This window comes from Urocitellus parryii, chromosome 8, assembly GCF_045843805.1.
Source record: "Urocitellus parryii isolate mUroPar1 chromosome 8, mUroPar1.hap1, whole genome shotgun sequence".
Classification (NCBI taxonomy): domain Eukaryota; kingdom Metazoa; phylum Chordata; class Mammalia; order Rodentia; family Sciuridae; genus Urocitellus; species Urocitellus parryii.
The window spans coordinates 105076382-105102567 of record NC_135538.1 but is presented as its reverse complement, the minus strand read 5'-3'; the positions used below and the strand labels follow the sequence as shown (position 1 = coordinate 105102567).

At 41.7% G+C, this 26186-nt stretch overlaps 1 protein-coding gene across 2 annotated transcripts in view; it reads right to left on the bottom strand.

Moving 5' to 3' along the window:
• The window catches only part of Rcan2 (regulator of calcineurin 2), a 248279-nt gene extending 223427 nt beyond the window's left edge, over positions 1–24852 (bottom strand). The window contains exon 1 of one of the 2 annotated variants that reach the window (XM_026394439.2): positions 24585–24852. The gene's annotated coding sequence lies outside the window, so the exon portion shown is untranslated. The remainder of the gene's footprint in view (positions 1–24584) is intronic. The other variant, XM_026394440.2, reaches the window with a different exon arrangement.
• Between the last annotated feature and the right edge of the window lie 1334 nt (positions 24853–26186).

Sequence of the window (26186 nt, the reverse complement as noted above, 5' to 3'; positions counted from 1 at the left end):
ACCCTCCCCGCATCTCTCTCACACACCACACACACCTCTATGAATCTCAACATCCAGCATACAGTAGTTACTCAGTAAATGCCTAGTGAACTGAATTTTTAAAATTATATTCTGAGTTATTGTGTCCTTCTCCTAACTCTTTTTAATGATAAGTTCTAATATATAAATCATTAATAAAATCTTAGAATTATAATGGATTGGGGTCTTCCACCACCACCATGAACCAAGTGTGTGTGAATCACAACCTCATATAGAACAAATCAGTGGCAGTGGTGGTACAGTATGTATTCAGTCTGTTGTGTCTTCAATAATATTTTTACAGATGAAACTACACATGGCCTAAAACTTTGGGGATTTTATTTTTTTAAAAAGATAATTGTCAAATAATTCACTAACATTTTTATAGTGGCTAATGATAGAATGCTGGGAGCCATTCAATTTCAAACAATTTATTGTAAATATCCATGTATACTAGAACCACCTTCTTCTATCATATTATATTATTCTTTAAGGTCATTCTTTACAAAATCCTTCATGGAAGGAATGTGGATGATTTTATAAAACTGGTAGAATAGTCTAGTTTTTGAATATTACTTATAATCTCTTATATGACTCCTTTACAATGATATATTGAGCACCAGCTATATACAAACTACTATGACACCTCTTAGGTGATTCAGAAGAACCCACTCCTGAGTGGGTGGTAGAGGAGAGTCACCATGATTCTGCAGGGAAACAGGGTGGAGGTGGACATCAGAAGAAGGGTGGGGCATGCTGTGCTTTGGGTATTCAAAGGAGGAAGGGATCACTGGAGGGTAAATCAGGAAACGACTCAGGAGCAGGCAGAACTGGAGGCTAGATAGGAATGCAGTGGAGAGGTACAGTAAAGGGGACGGGAGGGGAGGGCAGAACATTTGAGCAATACATGGAGGAGGGAGGAGTTAGAGCAAATCAGGGAAATGACAGGAGTCTAGACTGACACATGGGAGAGAAGGAAAGCAAAACCAGTTTGTTGTGTAGTTTTCATGGACATACAATCTGCTTCCATCTCAATAGGCAATGGGTCAGAGTGAGGAATACTGTTGAAGCATCAGAGTGCTATAGAAAAAAAATGGATTTAACAATGGCCTCTGGCAATGCAGTTAAGAGTTGAAGATGGGGACGGGCTGGAAAGTCACCTGTGCAGCCATCGACAGGGTTCCACAAGAAGCAAGTGGTAGGAGGACTGGAAGGAGAGAGAGGTAGGCATCAAAGGGAGGAGAATCAGGGAATCCTCCTTGCAGAAGCACGGTTTCAGGAAGGGAGGAATCCACTGCATTTCTACTGAATGCATATTACTTTCACACCATTGTAAATTCAAACAATTCTGAGCCAAATCATCCTAAATTGCAGATGTCTGTATTCAAAAAATCCTCAGAGATCCTGCCAAGCATCAGGATCAATTATGTTGAATAACCCAAACCCTCTGCTTTAGAGTTCAGAGCAGCTCCTGGTGTTAGCACCACCCCCTCCACTGTACCTACTACCATTGTCCTCTAGCAGTTTAATTCTAAGTATTTCTTTTACCTCTCCTTCAGTCCATGTGTAACAGGAGGGACCCCCTTTGACCTTGGAATGAACATGGTCCCACCTTACCTTTGATCTCTAGCACTTACGCAGATTCTCACCATCACAACCAAACCAGGTTGAGGGTGAGGTCCTTCCACATGTGGCCAACCACTCTTCTCAGGTATCTGTGATTCTCGGTTAAGGAGAAAAATTCTACACTGTATATTGCCTTCCACTACTACTATAGCAGACGCCAAGAGTAACCATGGGTGGCACATCACAGAAAAATCTTGGCTGATTTCAAGAAATGGCCAACGGTGTAAAGTTTCTGGTAACTAGAAGTTATGCTCTGCTAGAGCTGACCTGTTTTTTGTTTTGTTTTGTTTTTTGGGTTTTGGATTTTTTTTTTCTTTTTCTTTTTGTATCAGGGATTGAATCCAGGGGTGTTTACCACTGAGCCACATCCCCAGCACCACCTTTTCTTTCTTCCTTCCTTCCTTCCTTCCTTCCTTCCTTCCTTCCTTCCTTCCTTCCTTCCTTCCTTCCTTCCTTCCTCCCTCCTTCCCTCCCTTCCTTTCTTTCTTTTCCGGAGACAGGGTCTCACTGAGTTGCTAAGTGCCTTACTAAGTTGCTGAGGCTGGCTTTGAACTTTCAAGCCTCCTGCCTCAGCCTTCTGAGCCACTGGCATTACAGGTGATTTTATTTTTAACTTGAGGAAGGCAGTGAGTTTGTCCACTGCAGGGGGGACATGGGGAGGGATGTGCTTCTTGTGGACAGGGAAGCCAGTAGGTCAAAGGGAGAAGAGCCAGTCCTCTCCTGACTTTTCCAGTGTGGATCCCCTTGAAGGGAAGCAGAGGTTGATTGTCAGGGCTCTACTTCTCTCCAAACAAGTCAAATGACTGTAATTCTGACACTCATTAGTTATTTCAACTTCAAACTGATTTCACTCAGACCTCTTCCTCCACTCAGGGTGGTTTCTGTAATTGCATTAAAGCTGAGTACTTGCCAGGCCAGGATCTCCAGCATCTCTTGGTGGTTGTTGCTTTTACTCTTATGGAAAGCAGCTCAGCTGCTTTGCGACAGGATTCTGTGAGTTGGGAGTTATGTTTACTCATTCAACAAACAATTATCAAGGGTCTACCACGTAGTTGATGAACAAAAATAGAGCAAAGTGAACAGCCGATTGATTCTTCCTTTCAGAGCTTTAAGAGATGCAGGTGTCATGAAATCACCCAGAATGGATCTTCTTTCCCTTTTCTGGTGCTCATCTGACAAGTGTTCTGGGCCTTTTTAAAATCTGAAGTCAAAGAGGACACTGCTGTAAATGGGGAACAGATAATAGAAGAACACTGGAGGGCGATTCTGAAAACAATGATGCCTTTCATCTCTAGTCACCAAAACTGTTCTGCCATCTGACCCTCCACACAACCTTATAAGATCACAGGCTGTCATTATAGCTCATTAAAACTGAGGCTCAGCTGCTCACAGATAGAATAGCAGAATCAGGACTAGAATAAAGATCCCCTGAATCTTGATTGTTCCACCTCACCAGTTGAAAATACTGAGAAAAAAAAAAAAACACCAATATCTTTTTGGTACATTAACAAGCATGAAGTGAAACAAACAAACAGAAAGCCCCATAAAGCTATGAAACATTATTTAGATAATTACATAGAAAGCAACAATTCCTTGGAATGCTATCAACAGTCACCTCATTTATCCAAAATTTGCAATAGTACTTCATGAGAGCTTGTTATGCAACAGGGGCTCACTACAGAGGACAGGGTGGTGAATCATGAACCATGGCTCCGGCCCTCATAGAGGGAAGCATGAATGTGTTAGTTCTGTGTATCATGCTGTGATGTTGTGATATAATAAAAAAATATAAACTTTGGTCTTATCCAAGGTTCCTGGCTGTCTGTCCCTGAAATCCTGGTAATTTCCTAATTGTAGCAGTAAGAGTCAGAGGAGTATCTTTTGTTAATTTGGCTTTTTGTCCTACATCCTAAAACAGCTTGGGGCAGCTGCAATGGGATAGATAATAGTACCTTCTGTTTTCCTACCAAGCCCTCTTTCAACCCCATGTGGGTTTGCAGTAGAGAGAAGACTTTTCAAAAGCCCCTAGATATCCACAGGATGGGTCTGGTTGCCAGGGAAACCAACCTGTGATAGAGGTTGAAACTTTCAGCCCAACCCTTGACCTCCAGGGAGGGGAAGGGAGAGCTGATCCCCAATTGATGATGACATAATCAATTATACCTGAATGGTGAATCCTCCATAAAACCCTGAAAGGACAGGATTTAGAGCTCTACCAGGTGGCTAAACACATCTACATCCATGGACTCGGAGACAGGAGCTTCTCAACCCCATGGGGGCAGAAGCGCATGAACTCAGAACCCTTTTGAACCTCACCTACAAATATCTTCATCTGGCTGTTCATCTTTATCCCTTAAAATATCCTCTGTAATTAGTTGACAATAATAAGAAAATAGTTTCCCTGAGCTCCATGAGCTGCTCTAGCAAATGATCCAAATCAAGAAAGGAGTTGTAGGAACCCTCCAGTTTATAGTTGGTCAGTTAGAAGTTGTGGAAGAAAAAGATCTGCTATTGGCATCTGAAGGAATTGGAAACTGAAACTTGGGATCTTGTTTTGTGTGGTGCTTTTGAACTCAGGGCCTCATACATGCCAGGCAAAGGCTCTACCACTGAGCTACATCTTCAGTTCAACTTGTGGTATCTCACACTAACTCCAGAGAGATAAGGTCAGAATTGAATGAAATCAGGACATTCAGCTGGTGTTGAAGAATTGCTTGGTGTGAGAGGAAAATGCCACACATGTTTGGTTGGCCACAGCAGTGTCCTGGGCTGTGCTAAGTAGGAAAAATGGCTTTCTTTTTCCTGTCTATACACATGCACCTTCACCTGCCCAGGATAGGTGCTTGAGACTTAGGGGTGACTCAGTGACCACTGCAGACATTTGTGTTCAGGAAGGCATTAAAATATTACACAGAATATAAGCAACAATAAATGTTGGAGGGGATGTGGGGGTACACTCATACATTGCTGGTGGGACTGCAATTGGTGCAACTACTCTGAAAAGCAGTATGGAGATTTGTCAGAAAACTTGGAATGAAACCACCATTTGACCCAGTTATCCAATTCCTCAGTATATACCCAAAAGACTTTATTTAAATCAGCATACTACAGTGACACAGGCACATATCAATGTTTACAGCAGCTCAATTCACAATAGCCAAGCTATGGAACCAACCTAGGTGCCCTTCAACAGAAGAATGGATAAGGAAGATGTAGTCTATATATACACAATGAAATATTACTCAGTCCTAGAGAAAAATGAAATTATGGCATTTGCCAATAAATGGATGGGACTATAGACTATCATGCTAAGTAAAATAAGCCAGTCCCCCCAAACCAAAGGCTGAATGTTCTCTCTGATATCTGGATGCTAGCTAACACACAGTAAGGGTGGGGAGGGAATAAAAGGTCATTGGATTCCACAAAGGGGATTGAAGGGAAGGGAGAAGGAATGGGGATAGGAAAGACAGTAGAATGAATCGGACAGAACTTTTGGTGTGTTCTTATATAATACATGACCAGTGAAACTACACATCATCTACAACCACAAGAATTGAAAGTCATATTCCATGTATGTATAATATGTCAAATGCACTCTACTGTCATGTATATCTAAAAAGAGCAAATTAAGAAAAAGTATGACACAGGAAACAGGAAAAAGCCATCTTAGCCACAGCACTGTGGGCAGCAGCAACTCTGCCCTTTATAGAACCCTCCCTTTCTCCATCTCTGGTTCACAAGGGATACGTAAAATCTGCTGGTTCCTAATAGCTTACTTCCCAGGCCAAAAAAAAAAAAAAAAAAAATTCAAAAACAGGAAAGCAGAAGTATGAGTTGAACCCTTTTTTTAGGATAAAATTCTTGATGACCTCTTCAAGGCTCAATTCATGAAAATGATAAAATTGAGACTGTAACATTTTTGTTACATTTTAAATGTAACACACATTTAAAATTAGCACCAAACTGTGTTACAATTATAGATGCCAGGCATTGCCGCCTTGTATTGAATTCCAGCTGTGCCACTAATCACATGAGTGGCCCTGGGCAAGTTATTTAACCTCTTTGTGCCTCAGTTTTGCATCTGCCCAATGTAGATAGAGACACCAGGAGGCCCAAACCCTATGTTATGGGTAAAAGGCTTAAAACAACACAGTCCATCATCATCGATAGATAAGTGAGTGCTACCTATTAATTCAAATAGTATCTCCTGAACAGAAATTTCCCAGACAATACACTCAGAAATGTAACAAAGCATGAAAATAAGGTAAAGTTAACAATTCCTACACAGTCAATGCTACCTTTTCTCCCCTCCCTCAGTTGAAGACCTGACTGGAACGTGGGACCCATTCACCTTGCCATTCTTAGGAGAAGTGCCCTTGCAGGAGGTAGCACAGCTAAAAATAACTTCAGAGAGAGGAGGAGCCCAGCTCCTACCATAAAATGACTAACACTAAGCATGTGGAAATGTTTGATGAGCTTGTGGTTTGGACTTTTCCTAAGGATGCCCTGAAAAGCTCTTGGATACATCTATCATTAGAGAAGACAGAAGTAAGAATTCCCACAGGCCTTTCCCAAGGACAGACCTAAATGTAAAGAAGAACATTAAAAAATAGCAATAATAACCACCAATGGTCATTTTCAGGAACCTTGAGCTCTGAGGATCATATAATGATCCATTGCAAAAGCCAGACTATATGAAGGATGAAAGAGCTGACCGAATCCCTCAAGGATGGAAACTAGGACACAGAGGCCAAATGATGCTAAGGGAAGGCCCCATCTCTCAGATGGAATCATAGCCACCCTGGCATTAATGCTCAGCTTTTCAGTTTCCCCATTTGCTCTACCCTGCGGTATTCTCTCTGCCCCATGCAGCTTAGGGGGAAATAATAATGATGAAAATAAAAATGGCAACAAATACTATTGCACTTGTATAGTGCTAGATAGAATCCTTCACATTTTATTAAAATAGGGAAGCTTTATTAATATTTTGAATAAGGATAATCAATTATACATGGAAAAAAATGGCCCCTCTATTTCAGGATGGCCCTAGGCAATCCAAGGTTGGTACTTTCCTTAAACCAAGTTTTATTTGGCAGCTTCCTACTACCCCTCTGCACTCAGTCCCATGGCATGCCCATGTGCCACAGAACTAGCCTTTCCTCTCCTTCCATCAGTGCTTATTGTCCTCTGTTGCAGTGACCCAAGGTCTTACTAGAATCAGTCATAAGCAATAGCAAAGAGCTGAGGACAAATAACGCCATTAGGTATGAGCTCCTCTCCAGGTGTCTGCATGTACAGGGGCTTCCCCTTTCATTACTCAGAAGAGTAACTAATGCAGTCATTTCAGATAGACTCAGAGACCTTTTCAACCAGAAGCCTTTTAAATTCCAATACATGGTCATTATCTTCACCACCTAGGTGAAGTGGTACCACTTCCTAGCCCATGTTCACAAATCTTTATAGTGGTGAGGAGAAAATAATGATATGCCATGCGTGGTGTGTATATGCAACTGTCAGTTATCAGAATCAGGATAAAGAGTGACAAAAATCCAAAAGCAATTTGATTGACAGAGCTAGTCAAGGTACATTCGGGAACCACACCAATTTGGAAAAGTATACTCAAGGTCAGACCTTAAACTCCCCAGATAATATTTATAGGTTGAAAGGAGATGTCAATGAATGCTTTATCCCCCAAGAAAGAATTGGCAGTCCATACCCTGAGGGAGTGTTTGTATTTAGTATAAAGATTTTTACCAGGTAGTGCAGAGAAATTCAGTATGCACAAATTTGAATTTAGGGGAAAAAAGGTTTTAGGGGAAAATGTATACTGCTTCCTTTTCTGTTTTGACTTAAATTTTTTTATTGTAATTATATTTAAATACATAGAAACATAAAACAAAGTTCTTAAAACTCCTCAAAAATCATATCAAACTCCAACTAAATATTCTAATCAAATATAAGTGGAAACTATACAATCAATTCAATGAAAATCAACAACAATAACTTAATACTCATATGATGATATTTTGCTAAAAGATCCCCTCCATTGCACTATAAATCTGATTCTGAAAACTACAGCATGGGTGTTTTGGAGTCTGGACTGCTCCTTCATGGTGCTTTGCAGTAGGAGCCTCCTCCCACATTTCTTCATTGATAACATACCTAAACCGTTCCTGGACCAGTGTGCCACAGAGTCACGTAGTCTTTTACATAGGAGGTCCACTGTTCATCCCATCAATCCATGGCAACTAAAATAGCTGTGATACCAACTTGATTGTTTTAAAAACAAACAAACACACACACAAATTCTGGTACCCAAATCATCTTAAGGTAACATTAAATGACCCAGATATGCTCATATTATTTTAGATTAACACCAAAACAAACAAACAAAACAAATCACAGAAGTTCTATGGTATGGAAGCCTTACATCATTCCCCCATAAAAGCCTCTGCAACCCCCACTTGGAAAGTGAGCAGTGGACTGTGTAGACAGAGACACTGGTGAGTCCTAGCTCCTCCTACCTATCACCTGTAAAACCATAAGCAAGGTACCTGCACCCCCTGGACCTCAGATCCCTCACCTAAATAACATCAGCATAAAATCAGAATGTACCTCCTAGGGTTATTGAGACGACTGTGAGCAATATGTGTGGAAAGTCCTTAGCCCAGTGCCTAGTGTTTAATAAGTGTTCAATAAATACCCCCAATTGTATTCCTGTTCAATTACTTCACATTAAAATTTCACAGAAGAGGAAAAGATTCACGCCCTTACCAAAACAGAAGCATTTCACAATAATCTGAGTTTGTGACAGAAGCCTTTAAGACATCTGGCTGTGGGAAATTCAGACACTACCCTCAATCATATTTTGTTTTGTTATGTAATAATGCCTATTCACATACACAAAGTGAAAGTAGACCAAATTGTGAAGTTACTTATTCTTATAGATAACAACCTTGCCAGGAGAACAAAGGCTTTAAAGACACATGAAGGTGTTGGATATCTTCAATTTTGTGTTCCTGAATTATTCAGAACACGTATAATGGGTAGTCAGCTCATTTTCCCCCTGAGAGCCCCCTTTTCATGAGCTATTATGATGGGTGGTGCAGGGGCCACAGGGACGAAGGTGCAGGCAAGACACAGGTTCCATCCTCAGCCTTAGCACACTTAATGTCCAAGGAGAGGTGCAGGCAGACAAAACAGAGGCTGCAAGTCTACCAGAGTCTCATTTCACTAAAAACAGGGATTATGCCCAACAGCTTTATTATACCCTAGTGGCTAGGATAACACCTGGTGTACAGTAGGGTAAACAGATAAATAACTTTGTGAATGAGTGAAATACATGTGTTAGATGATGCAAGTGCCATAAATATGGGTTTGACAAACAGCGATGGCTTTTATTAGGACTTAGGGATTGAGGAAATCTGAAAGAGATGGAATGGGAGAAGACTAGAATTTCAAATACCAGAAATGAAAAGATGTTCAATTAAAATTATATACATTTGCAAGGTGGTCTAAATGGTGCCTATTAGTAAAACAGTTCTCATTCTAATTATTATTATATCTAGCATTTCTATAACACTTTCTATCTACATATTGTATGCAATTGCTTCTTAGGGTGTTACTTATTACTAGGACTTTTGATTTATTTATAAAGAACTTGGTGGTTCATTATTTATTAGGATAGGAAGCTGAAGAAATAATATCTGGTCTCCAGCAGCTGTGTGTCAATTATTACTATTGGTCTCCTGGGGTTCTCTAATAAGAAGCCATAAAAATTCAATTTGCAATTAGGAAAAAGAAATGTGTATATTTGGCAGCATTTATACTGCTATGATTGACAAAAGACATGACTGACAGGAACCATACAATGCAGGAAGAATACCTTCATTATGGTATTAGCATATTGTTTTTGAAAATTACCAGTCTGAGGATGAGGCAAGAGGTGTGAGAATGGTTTATTTAAACAACGATTAGGTGACTACAAAGCTGCACATCAATATCTCAGTGATAAAACCCCCAAAGCAAAAAGAGCATAATTTTATAGAATCTTTAGAAAATCACTAAAAGAACCGACCTGATCAAAAAAAAAGAATGATTAAAATAATTTTTATAAATCTCATGAATTGGTGTGAACATACTTTATATACAAAGGTATAAAAAATTGTGCTCCATATGTGTAATAAGAATTGTAATGCATAAAAAAATATTTGAGACTGATTTTAGGGGGGAAAGGGAGCACCTAACTGCAATATTTGCAGAATTCTCCATTTCCCTACAAACTCACTGTGAAGAATAAATGGGAGTTTTCATTAATTAAAAATAAATCTAGCAAAGAAGCAAAAACAAAAAGCTGTTAATTTAGGGATGATCTCTCACCAAACTAGATAACAAACAAAAGTTAGGTGTTCATCAACCATTGCCGTTGAATACTCTTTATTATTATTATTATTTTAAATTATTCTTTGAGCAGTTACATTCTGAACCACACTCCTCTTTCTCAGAGGAGGAAGAATGTCTATATCTTCATCTTTACCCATTCTTTTGTGAGGAGGAAGCATCATTTCAACTTTCAAAGCATTAGGATGACTGAGATAAGGCTGTGAGGAGAATGGGAATGGAGGTCAGGGCAAAGCCACGGAACAGAGCCAGACCTTTCCTGACATGGGATCCTTATCCTTGCTCCTGCAAATGGACTCACTCAAGACAGACAGCTCAAGGCTGATGATGGATGGGGAAGGAAGGATGCCCTTGTGATCAGTTGGGAAATCCATTATATCAAGCTCCCAGATGTACAGAAGTAAGCCCCAAATACCAGTTAGGTAGACATCTGTATAACCTGTAGTATTCTTTGGATTTGCTTTCCTATCAAGCATGCCCTTGAAATTTATACTGTCATAAAAATACCTAGGATTGGTTTTCATGAAAACCCATTAAGATAGCTCCAATTATTCAGATTAAATCATCTTCTCATATCATCATGCCTTGGTTTGAATTGTAACAAAACAGGCAGGAGCAGCTGAGAGGACATCACAATGATTAAGCTGAGATAAAAAGGCAAAATAAAGGCTAAGAAGAAACACTACAATCAGGGCATGTGTGTTGTCCTTATCACCCAAGACAAAAGCCTTGGAGACAAGTAGTCATGTGGAAGATTTTAAAAATTGTTTTAAAGAATGAAACTATATCATGAGGAGCCACCACACTTGGAGATCCTGAAGGCCATTTCATGGATTATACATACTCAATCCTGTTGGTGTTTGCCACTGGGACTTCCTATGAACTATCTAGGTTAAGAAAAAGAATGAAGCAAGCCATATATGGTGTTGTGCACCTGTAATACCAGTGACTCAAGAGGCTAAGGAAGGAGAATCACAAGCTGGAGAATCACAATCTCAGCAACTTGGTGAGGCCTTAAGCACCTTAGAATGACCCTGTTTCAAAATAAAAATGACTGGGGATGTGGCTCATTTGTTGAGCACCCTGGGGTTCAATCCCAGGTAACAACGACAACAAAAAAGAATGAAGCAGCAAAGAGCCACATGGGCAAACCCATGTGCCATGTACCTGGATTTCCCCACAGGGCCACTGTGAACTGATCCCAAGTCCCATGCAAGCTATTAATTCATTAGTTCATAATTGAGTCAATATAGAACCATTCTGAATTTCTTAATATCCCCAGTTTCTACTTTTTTTTGTAATTACATATTTATTAAGATACTTTTTTAACTGATTTTTTAAAAAAATAAATGACAGTGGAAGGCATTACAATTCTTATTACACATATAGAGCACAATCTTTCACATCTCTTGTTGTATATAAAGTATATTGATACCAATTCATGTCTTCATACATGTACTTTGGATAATGATGTCTATCACATTCCACAATCCTTGCTAATCCCCTGCCCCCTTCCTTCCCCTTCAACCCCTCTGCTCTATCTAGAGTTCATTTATTCCTCCCATGCTCCCTCTCCCTACCCAACTAAGAATCAGCCTCCTTATATCAGAGAAAACATTCTGAATTTGTGTTTTGGGGATTGGCTAACTTCACTTAGCATTATCTTCTCCAACGCCGTCCATTTACCTGCAAATGCCATGATTTTATTCTCTTTTATTGCTGAGTAAAATTCCATTGTGTATATATGCCACACTTTTTTTTTTTTTTATCCATTCATCCACTGAAAGGTATCTAGGTTGGCTCCACAGTTTAGTGAGTTGTGCTGCCCAGTTTCTACTTTATTGATCTCAGTAGTTTTCACATGGCCTGAAGGAAGGGGCAATGGGCTCAATTCAAGGTGCTGTGGATCTAGGGGAAACAAAGGAGCTGTTGATCATTCCATCTCCTCTCCTACGCTGACCTTTCCAAATCAGTCTGCAGGTGTGTGTGGACTGAAATGTCTTCCTAACCTTCCAGAATAGAAGACTCCAGACCTCATAGTGTGGTTGCAAACAGAATGAGAAAGACATCTGCTCTCCCCACCCATCCTATCTCAGGAGGCTGAATCCAAACCGGCATGCAAGGTGCAAGCCACAAATTCCCGGGGCGTCTTCATGCACCGTGGAACTCAGAGGCCAGGAGGCAAGCCTTTGAAAATTCAACCCAGCAAATGTTTTGATGCAGAACTTCACCTAAGTGTCACCTTGTCAAATTTTGAAGTTTAATACTAAACAACAGCTGTGGAATAGAAATCATGAAGGGACAAAAAAATAATAAAGGATACCAAATAAGCACTTTGGTGATATGCCAGTTGCTGGATCTCTTTCCTGACCAAAATTGAACCTTTTATTTTGATAAGTGTTGTTTGTACATCATAAAAGATCAAAGGAATATCATTAATGCTTACAGAAAGAAAAATTAACATACTCATGATTAGTATTTGGTTTAATTAATCAAGGCTGAGATTTTGCTCCTGAGCAAATAAGATTTTGTTTGAACTACCCATTAACTTATCTGAATTTATCATTCTTTATTTCAAAAATGCATGTGCTGATACCTGTAATCAAATAAATAATTTATTTCATGAAAATTATTAAACCTCCAAAGAGAAGTATAAATTGAACATTGATTTCTCTTGGTCAGATATAGTTACTGGGCTTTTAGCTTTAATAATTAAAGAAGTCAAAAAACTACACTAATTCAGCCTGTCTTTGAGATGATTTTATGAAGGAAAATAATTCAAATAGACGGTTTACCTCAATAACTTGGTCAATATAATCAAAATTGTTGATACAGTCAATGCAGAGTCTTTTTCTTTGAAAAGACTAATTTGATTAGTCATCAAATTAAAATTCTGGAATAATGAACATTCAAGTGAGTTTTATGAAGAGTCAAACTAGTGACTTAGTTATTTACTTAAAATAGTATACCCTGTGTCTCCTTAAGTAAAATGTTAAAAAAAGAAAGAAAGAAAGAAAGAAAGAAAGAAAGAAAGAAAGAAAGAAAGAAAGAAAGAAAGAAAGAAAAAGACATGTGTTTCTGAAGCTTGCCTGAATAGCCCCTAATAGGGGATACGAAGCCAGTCCAAACTGACCGAAGCAGAACAGGATACATGTAAAGCACCCAGACTTGCTCTTAGTATATTTCAGGATTTGAAAATTCTTTTGCTGACCTGAGAAGCCAATGGAAACAAAGTGCACCAATTCTCATCTAAGCAGAGGCCGCTTTAGCCCATTTGTCAGCCTCACAAGCTCAGCAGGCTGCAGTGACAGATGTTAGAGGCAGACCTCACACAGGCAGCGATATCCACATGCCAGGCCAGAGATGGCCATCAGTGAAGCTAATCTGCTGAAATAAACTTTTCTGCAGACACTCATGCATGCTAAATCTACTAGAACCCCATCCACCTATCTTAACTCCCCCAAAGTCTGACTGCACCAACTATGAAGCCTGGATGTTTCCAGAGTAGGGGACATAGCTGGGAAACACTAAGACCGTGCAGCCCTTCACATCACCAAAAAAGAATACATACAAGCAGAACAGAAATGAAAGCCACAATGCACCAATGTCAATTGGTACGACCTGAAAGCAATGTCAATATTTAGGGAAAGCCTAGAGAAGTTCCACCTATTTAAGCTAATGATTCCCAAGGAAATAATCCAAAATATATATTTGTGTTCAAATTGTGCTCAAAGATGTTCATCAAGGTATTATGATGTCTCCGATCGCTGGGAATCCTCTGAATGTTCAACAAAAGGGGAGAAGGTGAATGAACTGTGGTGAAATGACACAGGATAACTCTCTGCAGCCACTAGAAACAATGTTCACAAGGATCATTGGCCTAATATCAAAAGTGAGTTAAACTTTTCTGATGAATGCACAGGATGCAGAATTCTATACATATTACAGTCCTGATTATATATAAATGCACAGTCTTATAAAAGTCTGAAGGGGAATATACTAAATGTTAATAGCAATTAGCAATCGCACACGGTAGTACATGTGATTTTAATTTTCTTTTTTTTTCCCTGTGATCATTGTTCAAAAGAATCAATTTTACTATAAGATTTGTGAAAAACAGAAATTTATCAAGAAGAGCCATATCTCAGAAACATGGGAGAAAGGACAGGGGGAAGTACCCCAGCCTGATGTCTCTCCCAGGTGCTGAGAGAGGGGTGCTCTCATCTGCAGGCAGCTCCAGAAGCCCTCTCACCTGTAATCCACCTGGAGAAGCCCTCAGCCATTTACACAACTCCCTTCCACAGCTTTCTGAGTCAACACCTGGTTGATGTTCACACCATGATGGTAGAAGCCATGGAGCTCAAGTTGTCTCATTGTCCACTTGAGATTTAAAGAGCCATGTGAAATGGACTCTTAGTGATCTAACCTTCACATTTTACCCCACAAATGTATAGTTTTGATTCATCTATTGAAACTGACATTGATAAAAAGCATATATAAAATAAAATGCGAGGCTGTCCTATTTTGTCTCTGTCTCAGCTGTCAGTTTTTATTGGAACTACTTATTTTTGAATCCAGGGTCTATTGTTCATGCCAGCCTGCAGCAACAAAGTCTAAGAAATACAGGTGGTAATCCTCCTGGCTAACCTCTTCCAGTCCTTGATATTGTCATGGGTACAGATTGCAGGCCCTTCATGGAGTTTCCCAGTGGAGAGGGAGTGTTTCTTCTGCCCCTGTACCCTGGGAGGACTTGCTGTTCTGCATCCCAGGAGCTGGGTGTAGGAGGCACAGGAACACACCATGGGCTATGTTGAGAGTGGGGGTCCTCACAAGCAGGTTGCTGAGAGGAATGGCAGGCAGGCTGGCTCTTCTGCCATCCTCCTGCCCTGGCTTCTTGGCATCCTCAGACGCTGATGCTAGGTGGGCAAGAAGGGGGAGGTGTGAAGGGCAGATTCATTGGCACTCCTCTCTGGGTGAGGTCCAACCTCTGGATGCACAGCATGCAGCCTGGCCTTTGGGTTATCTGGTGCTGGAATGTCATGTATGCAGCCATGGCCTTATTAAATATTCTATTTTTTAGAGATACCCAGGTATTATACAGATTATAACCCACATCAAACATGATGCTCATTATTGTGGAGTCTGGATGGGGTCTTGGTGGCTCACGAGAATGACTCAGTGAATATTCATTATTTAGCTGCAAGTGCTATATGGTTTGCTCCATTATGGGCCTTCATGTGGGGTCCACAGTCAGTATTTGATTGATGAGGTATTTTACTTTGGCAAACACATGGAAAGCCAAGGGATGGTCTCATTAAATGGGTGGCACCCTGTCTCTATGAAGTACAAAGGATACCCAGGTCCCAGATATCTACTGAATGACGATCATATTCTTTTGGGCAGAAGATTTCTGGAGCACAGTACCATGGAATACCCCTGAACCTGTTCAGCTTTTGTCTGGCTATGAACCTGGTGTTCGGGCCGAAGTCACAGAACTTGATGTTTCCTCTGGCATACATTAGGACGTTCTCAAGCTTTAGTTATCTGTGCATGATGCTCTTTTGGTGGCAGTAGTGCATGGCATAAGTGATGTGCTTGAAAACTCTTTGGGCCTCCTCCTCCTCCATGGCACTGGCCTCAAAATGTGGTGCCATAGGTATCCCCTACCTGCATGCTCCATTGTGATTCTTCCAGTGGTTTCAATAACTTGAAACAGCTTGACCACATTTGACCACTTTGCATATAATGACAGGCAAGTTCCATTCTGTCTTGGCAGGACTTTCATGGCCACATTTGTCCTGATGTGGAGATGGTGAGTCTGTTTTAAGTGAGAAAAGCTGCTCCGCCCAATGTCCCTCAGTACCTTATAGTGGTCCATGAGGGTATCCCCATGGGAGGAACTGGTCAAGAGGTCCTGCCATACTGTCATAATCTCACTACTTTAATTAGTCTCACTAAACATCCTAAGCAGCAACACCAACTAAGGATGCTGGCAACATAAAATAAAATGTAAAACAAATCAAAATTTTTTAAAAACCCAAATTAAAAAAAAAACAATATACAAAGACCCAAACCAGAACAATCAAACCACAAAATGAGGTGTCTATGAGTCAGACCAGACACCACCAAGAGCTCCATGTATGTATGGATTAAAAAAACAGCTGCCTTATATAACCAGTGTTTGAAATTCCCTCACAATGGGGCCTTACAAAGTCAAAGCAAGAAAAGGCCCAGTCAGGGATGGGCAGAGGTCACAGTGGTCATTCTCACTTTCTGGCCTCCAGGACTTTTTCCACTTTAATAATAAGAAAGGACTTAAAAAATAATAGTGAGCCAAATAAACCTTCTATTAAGTTGCTTTTCTCAGGTATTTTGTCACAGTGACAGAAAGCTAACACAGAAAATTGGTACCAAGAAGTGTGGTTATTGACTATATCTGACCATGGGTTTGAAAGCCTTTTGAACTAATTTCCAGGAAAAAAATTGGAAAATTTTGGAGAAGACGACTGGTAAAAGCTTAGAATACTGTAAATGGAGCTTAGTAGGGGATGCTGATGGTAGCACAGTAGACTAGCGTGCTTACAGGAATGTGAGAATAAAGACTGCACTGATGAGGTTTCAGAAGGAAATGAAGAATCTATTCAAAACCAGACAAGATGTCATTCATGTTATAATCTGGCAAAGAACTTTTTATATTTTGTCCATGCCCTGAGACTTCACATGAGGCTCATTTTAAAGGTGACTAAAATTAATCTGGTGGTACCTCCAGATGGAAAAGAAGATGGAAAAGTGGAACATAGACTCTGAAAGTCAAGAATTCCCCAGAAATTACCTATTTCAAGACAGCAAAGTGATCAGGCTCTGATGTAAGTATTGCTAGCTGCTTTTAGCCAGGTTTACAGTGAGAACTGGGAGTAAAAAGCAGAGCCAAAAGATTTGAAATTTTGCCAGAAAATGAGAAGGTTTAAAACTGAGGCCAAAGAGGGTACAGTTACTTAAGAGATTAGTACCACTAAAAAAAAAAAAGAAAAAGTAAGTACTTTGCACTAAGAAATTGACCAGACCCCATCCATGGTAGGCTCATGGGTGTGAAAGTGTAAAATCATTTGAGACTGTTTTGAGAAGAGAGCTCTGGGGTATCCTGCTGGCACAATTCCTTCCCATAGTTTTGCAGTGCAGGCACTCAAAGTTCACTGCGGCCAGCTTTTCAATGGGCCCAGCTGTTGCTCTCCCTGGTGCCAGATCCTGGCATCTTCCACGTGGTGCTGGTCTTACAGGCATGCAGGATGTAAGAGCTGCAGGTTCATAGAGTCTTCCACGGGGATTTCAAAGGAAACCTTGGGAGTGCAGATAGTGCATCAGGGTCAGAATCCCTGGTGGCAGCCTCTAAGAGGGCAATGCAAAAGGCTATGAGAGTGAAGTGGAAATTGCAATGGAGATCTGATATAACCGGGGTGGAGCTTCCCAAGACCTTTGGAGTTCATATTATGCCATGGTGTAAACCAGATGCTGACATGGAGCTTTAGGATTTAATATTTGCCCTGCTATGTTCAGGTCTTGCTTTGCACAAGTTGTTCCCTTCTATTTTCCCATTCCTTTCCTTTGTAATGGGAATGTTTACTTTGTGTCATTTTATTTCAGGTCTGTGTAATTTTTATTATTATTATGGTCGTTTGGTTTTTGTTTTTCTTATTTTTAGAGGGGCTCACAGCTAAGAGTTTGCCTTGAGTCTCAGAAGACATTGAACTTAGACATTAACGTGATATTGGAATTAGACCACAGGAACTCTTGGAAGTGGACGAAGTGCCTCTTTCATTGTCAGACAGATATCAGCCTTTGGAGGGTGGGGGAAGAATGCATGCCTGTGTCTCCCCAAAGTTCATGTGTGAAAGGTTGGATCTCCAGTTCAGCAGTGTTCAGGTGGGGTCTTTGGCAGGTGATCGGATCATAAGGACTCTGACTTTATAAGCAGATTATGAGGATTCATATGGATTTAAAACTGAATGGGCTATCAGGAGGTGTTAGAAATTTTAGGAGGTGGGGCATAGTTGAAGGAAGTAGGTCATTGGGAGCATACCTTCAAGGGTGTATTTTGTCATTTTTGTCCTTGGCTCCCTTCCCTATTCCCTTTTCTCTCTGCTTTCCAGACACCATGAGGTAAGCAGCTTTGCTCCACCACATGCTCCCCTTCATGATGTTCTGCCTTACCACAAGCCCACAGCACTAGGGACAAGTGACCATAGATTGAAACCTCTGAATCTATGAGACAAAATAAGTATTTCCTCCTTTGAAATCGTTTTTCTCAGGTATTTTGTCACAGTGATGGAAATCTGACTAACATACTTTCCAAGGGTAACATCTCAGCCCTAAGTTGGGTACCATAGGAGAGGGCTGCAAGAGAAGACCCAGCCCCTCACTCTGATTTAGAGCCCTTCCAGTCTTTCCTGAAAGCTGAGAATCCAACTCTGCTTACCTGGCATGGCAGACACTGCCAGCTTCATCCTCCAAGTTCAGCAGTTTTCATACCTCCTTGCAAACAGGATGAAGTATATGTTCTCATTTGGGTTTGGGGGCAAAACAAGCAGAGCTATAAAGGCTATCTTGCTGTAGTGTTGAGTAAAGGAGATGTTTGCAGAAAAATGAATCTATTCCCTCCAATTGCTTCTGCTGACCTGTCTGGGTTCTAAGACAACATTAGAAACTGGGTTCTACTTCTCTACAGAGTAGCCCCTAACCCCATACACTAGCAGTCCTTGTCCCCTAAACCCTGCTCTCAACCCAGAGTGACTTACTGGTTCCTTTGGAAAATGCCAGTCAGAAAAACCAGACAGGGAGGATGCTGAGCAGAAATTCCCCTTTCAATATTATTCTAAGCATCACAGCAAAACTTCCATATACCTATCAGCTCAACTTAGGGAGTGGGCACACCAACCCTGGACACAGTGGTCTACTTAAAGTTTCCTTGAGAGGTCATATGTTTGGGCTGCCTGTAAGAATCACACAGGAATCTGTTAAAATTAATTTCCTCTTTTTATAACTTTTTCTGTTTTATAAAAACTTAATGGAAGCACATATGTCCAAGCAAAAGCAATTTTTAAAATAAATCAGGGCCGAGGGTCCCTAGTTTTCCTGATGAGTGGAGAGATCTCAGTAGACACTGGGAAATATTTCTAGTCTCTTCGAGCAGACTTCATGTCCTGTAACCCACCTTGACGTGTACCTGGTGATAACTTCCTCTTCTTGCTCTCTACATCATGCCCGTCCTTCCCTCAAATTTGGATTTGACATTCAGCCTTCTCTGATTATACTGAAACACCCTCTGGCACTCAACTCTTCTTTGCAAACCAGATTCTCCTTCCCCCTTCACTAGATAGACCCAGTTCCATGGCCTGATCAGCCTTGTCCTGATCAGTCCACTCTTGGTATTGACAATAAACAAGTTACCCTTGAAAGAAACCAGTTCTCTGTAAAAAAAGAACAGAACAAGGGCATGTAGTTTTTAAAATATTTTAGATAATGCCTTTTCCAAATAGAGGATCTCCCTCCCCTCACAGACATGGTGCTGTATCAGACTCAACCATAACTAGTCTCGTGGGAGGTTCCTATTACAACAGTTACCTTACCATATGTGCAGAGCATTCTAGTTTTCAGTGCAAAAACATGTAGCAGGTCACCCTCACACCTCTGTAAGATGGGGAAATCAAGAATTATTTTCCAAATTTGCAGATAACTGCAACTCAGAGACTTGGCACTGAGTGGCTTATTTCCCCTGACTTCAGAGTGTACTCACCTGTGAATAGTGATGATAATAACTATCCCCAGGAGTTGTTATATGGATTAACTGAGATAATATATGCAGCTTGCTGAGCAAAGTGTCTGGAACAGGGGCCACGTTCAACAAACGCCAGCTCCTATGACTGTTAGGTCAATGGGAAGCTCAAGGTCACATAGCTGGAAAGTGACAGCACCAGGATTGGAATCCTGGCCTTTTCATGCCAAGTCCCTGCTTTTTATACCTCCTCCCCAACACTGGAAGAGATGTATTCAGGCATGGCTGATGGCCTTAGAGAACTTACAATATTTTGTGGCAGGCAAATGTCAATCACATGAAAGAATAAAGTGGTTATTCCCACAAAAGCAACTATCATACAAATGAGTATCTAGCTCCCAAATTATATAGTTCTTTTGTCCAAAAGTGGCCACTAAAATGTCTTTTCATACAGATATTCCGAAACTCAGGATTTCTGTTTCGGCCCTTGTTTCAGAGTGAGTTGAGCATGAGGAGATGAAATATGAAAGTATAGTCTTCTCCCACCCCACTATAGAAAATATTTCTGTGGGCATTCTGAATTACAGGATATTTGAGCTATTCTTGGAAACATTTCTTTAACTTCTAAAAAGCACCATCCATAATCATACAATTTATTATTATTTTAAAAAACCAGCTTCAGCTAAGATTATGGCTCCTCCATTCCTCAACTACATTCATTAATTTAGTCTATAATATATGACACCTGGCAGTTGGTAACACAGAAAAGATACAAGGACAGTGTCTATTTTATAGTCAAGGGCAGAAAGCACTTGAGGAAGATGGATATGCAAACATGCACAGATGCAGAATTAATAGAAAGTCATTCTGTCCCCTTGATATTCTTCACCATAATCCTAGAACCCAGGATCATCAACCCTAGACAATACTCTCTCTTTATAGCAACTTGACCTCCTCATAAGCTGGCAAAAGAAGAGTTCAAAATTCTGTGAGGTAGAATGTTGAAGCTTCTTTATATCTAAGCGGGTAACTGATTAATGCACATGTGAGCAATTCATACATTGGAATGTTTTAAAGTGCTGTGTGTTTTTGTATTCCCAGCATATAATTCTTTCTAAGACAGATAGATAGATGATACCCAACTTAGGGTTGGCCCTTATCAAAACTATGGAGTATGAAAGTTTGTCTTCCAAAGCACTTGACATTTTCTTTCTCCAAGTCCATGACTCTGGAGGCAAGGGGTGAGGCCCCATTTCCTGAGCACCTTCAATGAGGTCAACTGATGGGTGGTGCCTAGTTTACATCATTATCTGTTTCAATACTCACAACATTATGACAAGTATGTTAGGAAATGCTCACAGAGCTTAAGTAACATCTAAAGTAAAGAATGTGATCAGTCACTATGAAGATTCCTCTACTTTAGAGCCTATGAAAGATTCTCCCCTGAACTGGGCTCCCTCAACATTAGATAGTCCCTTTAGCTCTGCACTATGGCTTCATTCACACCAGGCCCTTAAGGACAAGGCACCATCTGAGTTAATCTTCTGCAAAGGTGTTTGTATTCTAAAAGTGACAGGTAGGCACAATCTTAACCAAAAAACAAAGGCTCTAGTAGTAGAATTTGAGACAGGATGGCAGGATTTCAGAATACTGAGGCTGCTTGAAGAGCACCTAGCCAACCTCTTCTATTGTGATGCAGATTTAAAATAACTGAAGCCTGAGAGGAAGCTATACAACAAATCAGGTGCAGAAACCAGTTGAAAGCCAGGACTTCTGACTCAGTCCAGTTCTCTTTTATGGCTACAGCCACAAATATTCAAACACAGGGAGATAAATAGGATAAATAGGCATTATTTCAAAGTTATTATCAATTCACAATGGCAACTGAGAATGCTGAGAACCTTGACTTCAACACTAGATATAAATCTTACTAAGTGTATGCCTAGACAAGACATCCTCTCTTGGCTTTGCTTTCCTTATCAATTACGTGGGAGAAACAACAGCACCTGCCACACAGGGTAAGCAGCAGGACTGAATGTGATAATCTAAGTGCAATTCTAACTTCTTTGTGCTCAGCATATAATATGCACTGAATGAACGTTAGACATTGCTCTCATTATCATTATTATGGCCACTGGTAGTAGTTCAAATAATTGAGTTAATGCTTTCACTCTTGGAAACAGAGGTAGAAACAAGTTCCTGCCATCAAGTTCATCTCCTTCTTTGCCAAAGGCAGCCCTAGACAGTCTCAGGTAAGTAAGATCAGCAGAAGGTTAGCAGCAGGAATGAAGAAGTTACATTTGAAAATTAAAGTGCCTACTGAGCATTTTCATTTGGTTGTTCAAAATGTTTAAATTGCTATTTTCTTTGAACCTGCTGTTTCTCATTGACTTCTTACCAATTGCCATTTGGTGACCAAGTGCCACCTGTTCTCCCTCTCACATAGCTCTCTATAGATCTCCCATAACTTTCCCCTATTCCAACTGGTTCAAGCACACTTAATTGTGTGTGTGTGTGTGTGTGTGTGTGTGTGTGTGTGTTTGCTGGACCAATGCTCTCAATTCTGAGCTCACTCATTTTTGCAATCCTACCTCCTTACCATCTCCAAATTTATATTTTGCAAAATATACATTAAAATAAATCATATTAAAGATTGTATATTTCTCCTCTTCCACAAAGTATATTCACAACCCAGGTTCTCTAACATTCTCTAACGTCAAACTCTCCTGCCAACCCCTCACCTCAGAACACCTATTTTTCTTTGAAAGGGAACTTTCCACCACTTTCAACATAAAATGCCTAGTGCCTTCTCTAGAGCACTCCAACCACCCTTTCAGATCCAGTCCAAATGAGGATGTTCCTGCCAACTCCTCCAGACTACCCGTACCCTTCCTTCCTTCAGCTGCTGCTGAACTTGTTCTTATCTGCATTAAACATTCACCATGCTGAATCACTATCATTTATTTTCTTATCCTTTCCTGCTAGATTGATTTCTGGGAAGTATGTGCCTCATTGTTTTAGTCCCTGGCACAGGACCTACGTAGGACACAGTAGGTGCTAGAATCAATCAAGTGGATGGCATAGAAAGTAAAAGGAATAGGAAAATGGGGCCTCAGTACTGTCAAATTTGATCTAAACAATGTGAACGCTAGTTTCTGCACTATATATGACTATCTGTAAATAATTATGCACGTAGTTTTTTTTAAAGGGTGTGCAATGAGAAAGCAAATGAGAAAGCTCTCAAGTTGGCATTTATGTCTGTAAATTATTCTTCTCTGGAGAGAGCCCCGTGCTCCCAGATTTAGGTAAGTTCTTCAGGACCTGCATACACTAGGCATTTTCAAAGCTCTTAAGATCCTGTAAGTTTAGTTGAGAACACTTCCCACTCACAAAATCCTGAGGACTGAACTCAGATAGTAAGGACACAATAAATGCCGATTTGTTTTGTAGTGGATTGGAAAACCAAGTGCCACACACCTTTTAGACTAATTGAACTGAAAGACTGATCATAATCATACTTAATATAATAGCTCTAAAGCTAAAAAAAAAATCAATCAGGATACTGAAAGGCAGCCAAAGGCACTCCCCTGCCTTTTCTGCTATTGATACTAACCTGCTTCTTGATCCTTTCCAATTTCTGGGCATGTCCATCTTCACTGTAGGCCCAGAATGGAGGGCTCATTAGCAAGTGTTACCCTATGCCTGTGATAGACTTGTGCTGGGTTTGGAAGTTGGTGGAATTAAGGATGATGAAGGTGCGAGAGTTGAGTTGCATTGAAAAGAAAAATGTCCTACTTCTCCTAAAGCCTCCAGTCTGTATGATAGGTGGCATGCTGGCTAAAGAGAAGGGAGAGCTGGGATGCTGTAGAATCTTTTCATCTTCATTCATGGAAAATTGTGGAAGTTTATAAGAAACCTTTTGTTTTTACTAAAACAAGATTTTAAAAAAATAGCTTTGGCATTGGACTCATTAGATGTCCACTAATCATCTCTACCCCAGTGGAAGAAACAAGAAAGTGTCAAAAGCATACACTCTGCTCTAATCCATTAGGGGGTAAGAAAAAGACAGCAGTGCCTTGGAGAATAAATCATTAACTAAAAGTCAAACCGAGGCACCCTGGAAACCAGCGAGATCCAGAGGCAGCTGAGGGATCAGGCGGCTGGGATTTGCCAGTTCCCTCTGATGACTTCTGGAGCGAAGCATCCCACAGGCAGGAGGAACCCAGCACCCAACGCTCCAGTCCATTTCACTTTTCAAACTTGAAGTTATTTTTAGATGACCCAAGCCCGCTAATCCCAAGCAGGACAAAATTCCAGCCTGCTGTGCCCTAAAGCACCTTCCTTGTCCCCAGAACATTCCTTTAAGCCCCGGGAAGAAAGTGGTCTCTTTTCTCCTTTGATCTTTAGGTGGTCAGACTTCCCTCACCCCCTTTTCCAAGCCTCAATCTGGGGGATCACAGTAGTCATTCTCGGTCCTCCACATATGCACCTGCTGCTGCTCCTGGAGAAAGCGAACCCTTGGGCCACTAGGAATGGGGAAGGGGCTCCTTGACATGCGCCTCCTAGAGGGGTCCTGGGAGACCTCACACCATTGCCGCTTCAAGGACTGACCAATAGGTGAATAGAGAGCCTCTGGCCCCCGCTGCCCCTTCCCAGTCCCCAAATTCGGCCGCGCTTGTCTGCCCCCTGCCGCGATCACCCTGTACCACCGCGGTCAGCCCTGGCGGGACGGGGTACAGTGGAGAGCGGCCGGCGTGGTTACATAACCGACCTGCAGGGCGTCCGCGATGCGCCGCGGAGGCAGAGGCAGCGGCAGCGGCAGCGGCGGCGGCGGCGGCTCCGGCAGTCCGCGGGGGCCGGCGACTGTGGGCGCGGAGCTGCCTGCTCACCTGCGGACCGGTGCAGGAGCGTGTGGAGGCGCGCGCAGTGCGGGCCTGGGCGTGGGGCTGTGCGCCGGGCGCCCCGCCTCCCGGACTCTGGGTCCCTGGGTCGGTGGGTCTGCGCCTCCTGCCCGCTCCTCCCCGCAACCTCCGCCGCCGTCACCCGGGACAAAGCGGCTCCGGGGAGGGGCCGAGCGGGCGGCTCTCGCTGGAGCCAGTGGAGATGGGCGCGCCCCTAGCTCCGACTCATCGGGCCAACCTCCAATCAGACCCCGGGAAACCAAAAGCCCCTGTCTGGCCTCTTCTTCCCTCCTCTCTCCGGACCCGGCGCCCTTCCAGGTCCCCCACCCACTCCACCTCCCGGGCTCTCACCCTGCCTCAGCCCCACAGCCCCTCCTTTCTTCTCTGGGTGCAGAGAAGGCGATGTGGACCCTCTGGGAGCCTAGCGTAGGAGCCTGTCCACAGGAGCGCTGTCTCAGTGAGAAGGGACTCCTGGGGTCGCACCCCGGATGGGGGCATTCGGGGTGCTGAAGGGTCTGTTCTAAAGCTAGGGGTGAGTGGGCAGCCACAACCAACATGAAGCTGGTAGAAAAGCAAATTGTGGGTAGGGGATGCTGGCAGAGAGACTCTTAATAAGATGACTGAGCCCAGGACTCTGGCTGAGGAAATGTCACGAAGCCCCCTCTCGGGTGCTTCATGGCTTCTGCGCTCGGTGAGCGCTGGCGCCCTCTTGCTGGAGCCCTGCACCCGGCCCAGCCCACGCTGCTGAAGGTGCCCTGCACGGGCTGCACAGCTGTGCCAGTATTCTCAGCCATCAGACCCCGGACAGAAGGTCTCTGGCTTCAAGAATTCCTATTGCATGTGAGCCCTTGACACTAGGAGCAGGAGGCTGGTTTCTTAAGGCAAACTGGCTGAGAGACAAGCAATCTAGTGTAGATCTGTTGCTAAACAAAGTTAACCCCCGTGGAAGCAATTCAGAGGGAAGAGAAAGTCTGTGACTTGCCGGTAGCACAGGTCAGGACTGAGTTTGTTGGCAAGAGAAAGCAAAAGATAGGGAAAGTAGGGAAATTGAAGGAAGGGGTGGTGCAGACTAACCTGAAGTGGGGGAAAGAATTGAATAACAAATCATTTCTGTGTTCTGTCATCTTTCTAATTGCTACCTAAATAGGCCTTTTTCTTCTTGCTTCTTATGCTTTATCGCTTCTTAATAACAATATTAAAATTGTATTGAAGCAATCCATAGTCTACAATTATTCTTTGCTTACTCAGACAGTATGCCTTTGTCCCTTTTTTCTAATTAATCTGCATTAATATAAATAAATACAGAGTTTAAATGACATTTTTAGAATTGAAAATGGCAGATTTATCTTCCACCCTTTTGATTGCAGAAATCCGGAAGAATCTGTTTATTTATATGAATTATCTTTTGGGACAGAAATTTTTTTAAAAGGTACTCATATTTGAGCAAAATCTTGCTTACTAGACTTTTCTCT